Here is a 6,793-nt window from a genome sequence, read left to right as displayed (position 1 = left end):
GCTGATTACCACCTACCGCCCACCCTCAGCTGATGAATCAATACTCCTCCATGTTGAACACTACTTGGAAGAAGCACTGAGGGTAGCAAGGGCACAGAATGTACACTGGGTGGGCGACTTCAATGTCCATCACCAAGAGTGGCTCGGTAGCACCACTACTGACCGAGCTGGCCGAGTCCTGAAGGACATGGCTGCCAGACTCGGCCTACAGCAGGTGGTGAGAGAACCAGCACGAGGGAAAAACCTACTTGACCTCATCCTCACCAATCTACCTGTCACAGATGCATCTGTCCATGACAGCATTGGCAGCAGTGACCACCGCACAGTCCTTGTGGAGACGATGTCCCGTCTTTAGACTGAGGACACCCTCCATCGTGTTGTGTGGCACTACCACCGTGGTAAATGGGATAGATTCAGAACAGATCTAGCAGCTCAAAACTGGGCATCCATGAGGCGCTGTGGGCCATCAGCAGCAGCAGAATTGTATTCCACCACAATCTGTAACCTCACGGCCCGACATATCCCTCACTCTACTATTACCATCAAGCCAGGGGACCAACCCTGTTTCAATGAGGAGTGTCGAAGAGCATGCCAGGAGCAGCACCAGGCATAATTAAAAATGAGCTACAACACAGGACTACATGCATGCTAAACAGCAGAAGCAGCATGCTATAGGCAGAGCTAAGTGATCCCACAATCAACGGATCAGATCAAAGTTCTGCAGTCCTGCCACATCCAGTCATGAATGGTGGTGGACAATTAAACAACTAACGGGAGGAGGAGGCTCCATGAATATCCCCATCCTCAATGATGGCAGTGCCCAGCATGTGAGTACAAAAGACAAGGCTGAAGCATTTGCATACATCTTCAGCCAGAAGTGCCGAGTGGGTGATCCATCTCAGTCTCCTCCTGAGGGCCCCACCATCACAGAAGCCAGTCTTTAGCCAATTCGATTCACTCCACGTGATATCAAGAAACGGCTGAGCGCACTGGATACAGCAAAGGCTATGGGCCCCGACAACATCCCGGCTGCGGTGCTGAAAATTTGTGCTCCAGATCAGGGATGGGCAATAAATGCTGGCCTTGCCAGCGACGCCCACATCCCATAAACAAATTTTTAAAAAACTAGCCGCACCTCTAGCCAAGCTGTTCCAGTAGAGCTACAACACTGGCATCTACCCGACAAAGTGGAAAACTGCCCAGGTATGTCCTGTCCACAAAAAAAGCAGGACAAATCCAATCCAGCCAATTACTGCCCCATCAGTCTACTCTCAATCTTAAGCAAAGTCGACAGTGCTATCAAGTGACACTTACTCACCAAGAACCTGCTCACCGATGCTCAATTTGGGTTCCGCCAGGACCACTCGGCTCTAGACCTCATTACAGCCTTGGTCCAAACATGGACAAAAGAGCTGAATTCTAGAGGTGAAGTGAGAGTGACTGCCCATGACATCAAGATAATGAAGCAATCCGTGCCCGCATGCAGCAACAGCTGGACAACATTCAGGCTTGGGCTGATAAGTGGCAAATAACATTCGCGCCACACAAGTGCCAGGCAATGACCATCTCCAATAAGAGAAAATCTAACTATCTCCCCTTGACATTCAATGGCATTACCATCGTCAAATCCCCCCACCATCAACACCCTGGGGCTCACCATTAACCAGGAAATGGCTGCAAGAGCAGGTCAGAGGCTAGGTATTCTGCAGAGAGTGACTCGCCTTCTGACTCCCCAAAGCCTTTCCACCATCTACAAGGCGCAAGTCAGAAGTGTGATGGAATACTCTGCACTTGCCTGGATGAGTGCAGCTCCAACAACACTTAAGAAGCTCAACACCATCCAGGACAAAGCAGCCCGCTTGATCGGCACCCCATCCACCACCTTAAACATTCACTCCTGTATTGATTTCTTTGTGGGTTCAATGACGAGACATTTATGAAAGAGAATGACTTTTAATCTAAAGCTTGTTCAACTCTTTTATACAGCTTTTACAGGAGACACGATGCTTGTGAAGCATCTAGAACGAAACTGAAACTAAAACTAACTGCCTTGCTTCTCTCGGTCACATGCCCTCTGCTGGTCAGGCACAAGCAATCAATACATGCAAACATGCTATTAAGGCATCATAATCGAACAGGCAAATACCATCTCTATTTGCTGATATCATTACATCTCCTTTTCTTAAAACAAAAGTATTTTACTTTTAACTAACAACATGTTTTCTTTGTATTAATCTGCATTTTAACTGTAACACTTAATGAACTTACATTATCATTATCATGATCAAGGTTTTTTAACCTTGCTTTGTGTGTTCACATGAAATATGTCAATACACTAGAACTTGAAGAAAGAATAAGATAACATTACTTCCTTCTATAACAATAGTCCTTAAATTTGCTCAATGAGTCTCTCAGGAGGCTTCACGTGTCTTGAGGATTTTCTGATTGATTGTCCTTGAATCTGAGTTGTTGCCTCAGATGATTGGTTCTCAGCTGTGTGATCAGGTTGTTCAACAGTATCAGTCTCTTGACCTGCTGTGGCTGGTCCCATGAGAAGATCTCGACGATTTCTTCTCAGAACAGCACCCTCATCTGTCTGAATGGTGTATGATCTTGGTTGAACTTCACTCAGGACAGTCCCCTTCTAAGTCCATGTGTTTGTTTTGTCTTTCAACCTTACTTGGTCACCAGTGTGGAGTTCAGGTAGGTTTTGTGTTCCTCTGTCATAGTAGTACTTTTGCTTTTCTTTCTGTTGTTCTTTGAACTTCCTCACTTTCTCCCCCTCTTTTGTTTTCAGGAGGTTCTCTGGGATGGGTAGGTTTGACCTTAGCCGACGTCCCATCAGGAGTTGGGCTGGTGACTTACCACACTCGAGCGGCGTTGTGCGGTATACAAGCATGCTTTGGTAGAAGTCAGTTCCACTGTCTTTTGCCTTGTACATCAGTCTTTTCACTGTCTGGACCGATTTTTCCACTAGACCATTGGACTGTGGATAGTGAGGACTTGACGTTGTGTGGACAAAGTCCCACTCTTTGGCAAAGTGTCGGAAACTTGCATTGTAAAACTGGGGTCCGTTGTCTGTGAAGACCTCGCTTGCCACGCCATGTCTGGAGAATATGGCTTTCATACATGTTATCACAGCATCTGCAGTGGTGGTGTACAGTCTACAAAACTCTGGATACAGGGAGTAATAGTCTGTGACGACAAGATAGTCCTTCCCTTGACATACGAATAGGTCAGCGCCTACCTTCTGGTAAGGTCTGTCTGGTGCTGGGTGTGGCTTTAGTGGTTCTACCGGATTGCTTGCTCGATATTTCAGGCATATTGTGCAGTTTGACACCTCATTTGTCACATCTTGGTTGATTCGTGGCCAGTACATCACCTCTCGTGCTCTTTTCTTACACTTTTCGATTCCCAGATGTCCTCCATGGATCTTTTTTAACATCTCTTTTCTCAGACTCTTTCGGATAACTATTTTACTTCCTTTGTAGATGATGTCTTCGACCACTGATAGTTCCGCCCTACAGTTCCAGTACTCTGCCATGTCAGGTGAGCAGTCTTGCTTCATGTTGGGCCATCCATCCAAGATGCTTTTTCTCAGTCGTCTCATTGTTTCATCTTTGTTTGTCTCAGTCTTTATGAGCTCCATTTTTGCATCTGCTATGGGCAGTGCACTTGTGATCATGTCCACGTAGGCGTTCACTTTTTCATCCATTGTGGTGTTTGCGGGCTCACTTGGGTCAACAGCTCTGGACAACGTGTCTGCTGTATACATCAGCTTACCCGGTGTGTACGCAACATTCAGTGTATAGCGTTGCAGCCTGATCATCATTCTTTGTATTCTAAGCGGACAGCTATTTAGTGGCTTTTGGAACAATGCAATCAAGGGCTTATGGTCAGTCTCTACACTGATTGCTTGTCCTGCCACAAACTGGTGAAATCTTTCACAGGCGTATGTGATGCTGAGCAGCTCCTTTTCTATTTGAGCACATCGCGTCTCCGCGTCTGTCATTGAGCGCGATGCATATGCAATAGGTTGCCAGTAGTCATATTGTTGCAGAAGAACGGCACCGAGCCCACTCTGTGATGCATCTGATGATACCTTGATGGGTCTCGCTGGGTCATAAAGCCTCAGAACTGGTTCCTCTGTGAGCAGTTTCTTTAGATCGCTCCATGACTTCTCATGCTCATGATTCCATTCCCATTCTTTGTTCTTTTCAGTTAGTCTTCTCAGTGGCGCCATCTTTTCTGAGAGGTTGGATATGAATTTCCCCATGTAGTTGATGATTCCATTAAACCTCTGCACATCCTTTTTGCATTGTGGCTTTGGCATATTCTCAATGGCGGACACCTTTCTGGGATCTGGTCTGATGCCCTCACTGCTAAGGATATCTCCCACGAATGTCAGTTCTGTCACCCCGAGCTGGCATTTCTCTCTATTCAGCTTCAGGTTTGTTTTCCTTGTTGCTTCCAGCACTTTTTTCAGTCTCTCGTCATGCTCAGTTCTCGTGGTTCCCCATACTATGATGTCATCCATTGATGTTTCAACTCCCTCCAGGTGCTCATAGATCATATGGATAGTTTTGTGATACACTTCAGGAGCTGAGGCAATGCCAAATGGTAACCTTAGGAATCTGTATCTGCCAAATGGACTGTTGAACGTGCACAGTCTTGAACTTGCTTCGTCCAGCTTCATCTGCCAGAATCCTGATGATGCATCTAACTTGCTGAAATATTTTGCATTTGCAAACTGTGCCATGATTTCCTCACGTGTAGGAAGCTTGAAGTGCTCTCTCTTTATTGCTCTGTTTAGATCTCTTGGATCCAGGCAAATTCTGAGCTTTCCATTCTTTTTGTCCACTACGACAAGGGAACTCACCCACTCAGTTGGCTCATCTATCTTCTGAATCACGTTCAGGCTTTCCATCCTGTCCAACTCTGCCTTCAGTTGCTTTTGAAGAGCAAACGGAACTTTTCTGCATGGATGTATGACCGGTGTCATACTTTTATCTACTCTGATCGTGTGTTCTCCTGGAATGCAGCCTAGACCCTTAAATAGGTCTTTGTACTCTTTCATGAGTTCATCATAGACTGTCTCTCCTTCGCTTTCCACAACGAGGACTCTCTTTACCAGGTTCAGTCTCTCACAGGCTTTTAAACCTAGTATGGCTTGCACCTCCTTTGGCACCACGATTAATGCTAACGTGTGCTCTCTGTCCTTGTGTGTCACTTTGACAATGCATCTTCCTTTCACTGGTATATCAGTACCTGAGTATCCTGTCACTTTCACTTTTATTCCATGTATCTTTGGTCTGGGTCTAATTTTCTTAAAATCAGTCTCTGATATCACATTAACTTGTGCTCCAGTATCCAATTTAAATGGAATGTGTATGTCATTCAATTTTAGTGTCAACATCCAGTCTCTTTCTTCTTTTTTGTTTTCAGACACAACATCTACATTGAACTCCTCTATCTCGCTTTCATCTACTGCATGGACCTTGCTTTGTTGCGCTTGGTTCTTGCAGCAACGGGCATAATGGTTGTTTTTGTTGCAACTATTGCATGTTTTACCATATGCTGGACACTTTCTTGGTGGATGCTGTGTACTGCATCGACTACATGTCTTTCGATTGTCCCTTTCATTTTCGTTCGCTGGCCACGCCTCTTTTTTCACATTGGCGCTCTTTTTGTTAAACGGTTTGTATCCGTTCTTTCTCACTGCATCCACGTTGCAGCTATTGTCACTGAACAGCTCCTTTGCCTGCAACTTCACAGTCTCTGTAGCCCTACACAGTGCTATGGCTTTTCCCAGGTCTAGATCTTGCTCTCTTAGCAGTCTTTCCCTTAGACCATTATCTGGAATACCACACACCAGTCTGTCTTTTATCAGCGAGTCTGTCAGTCCCCCAAATTCACACGATTTGCTTCGGTTTTTCAGTTCAGTCACATACTGATCAATAGTCTCACCCGTTTTCTGAACACATGTGAAAAATCTGTGCCTCTCAAACGTCACGTTACGTTTAGGTATGCAGTAGGCCTCAAACTGTTCCATTATTTTATCTAGCTTCATTTTGTCTCCATCAGCAGCGAATGTGAAGTTATTATACACCTCCAGCGCTTCATCACCCACGACATGTAAGAACACTGACGATTTCTTATTATCACTTTTCTCGTCAGCTCCGATTGCCGCTAAATACAACTCTACACGTTGTTTGAATCTACTCCAATTTTCAGCCACATTACCTGTCAACTGAAGCATCGTTGGTGGGAGTAAACCTTCCATTTTTCACTTCGTTAGCTATTCTCTAATGGTAAGTAACGATGTTCTCTTTTGGCTTGCTAATTTGTGGAGAGCTGATTTAACTTCAGATTTTTTCTCATCATCTCTTTCAGCCACTTCTGACACCATGTATTGATTTCTTTGTGGGTTCAATGACGAGACATTTATGAAAGAGAATGACTTTTAATCTAAAGCTTGTTCAACTCTTTTATACAGCTTTTACAGGAGACACGATGCTTGTGAAGCATCTAGAACGAAACTGAAACTAAAACTAACTGCCTTGCTTCTCTCGGTCACATGCCCTCTGCTGGTCAGGCACAAGCAATCAATACATGCAAACATGCTATTAAGGCATCATAATCGAACAGGCAAATACCATCTCTATTTGCTGATATCATTACAACTCCCTCCACCATCGGCGTACTGTGGCTGCAGTGTGTACCATCTACAAAATGCACTGCAGAAACTTGCTAAGGCTTCTTCGACAGTACTTCCCAAACCCGTGACCTCTAC

The sequence above is a fragment of the Somniosus microcephalus genome, chromosome 18, assembly GCF_052327205.1.
Source record: "Somniosus microcephalus isolate GS21.2 chromosome 18, FLI_Smic_1.0, whole genome shotgun sequence".
NCBI classification, from domain to species: domain Eukaryota; kingdom Metazoa; phylum Chordata; class Chondrichthyes; order Squaliformes; family Somniosidae; genus Somniosus; species Somniosus microcephalus.
Note: the sequence above shows the minus strand (reverse complement) of the source record.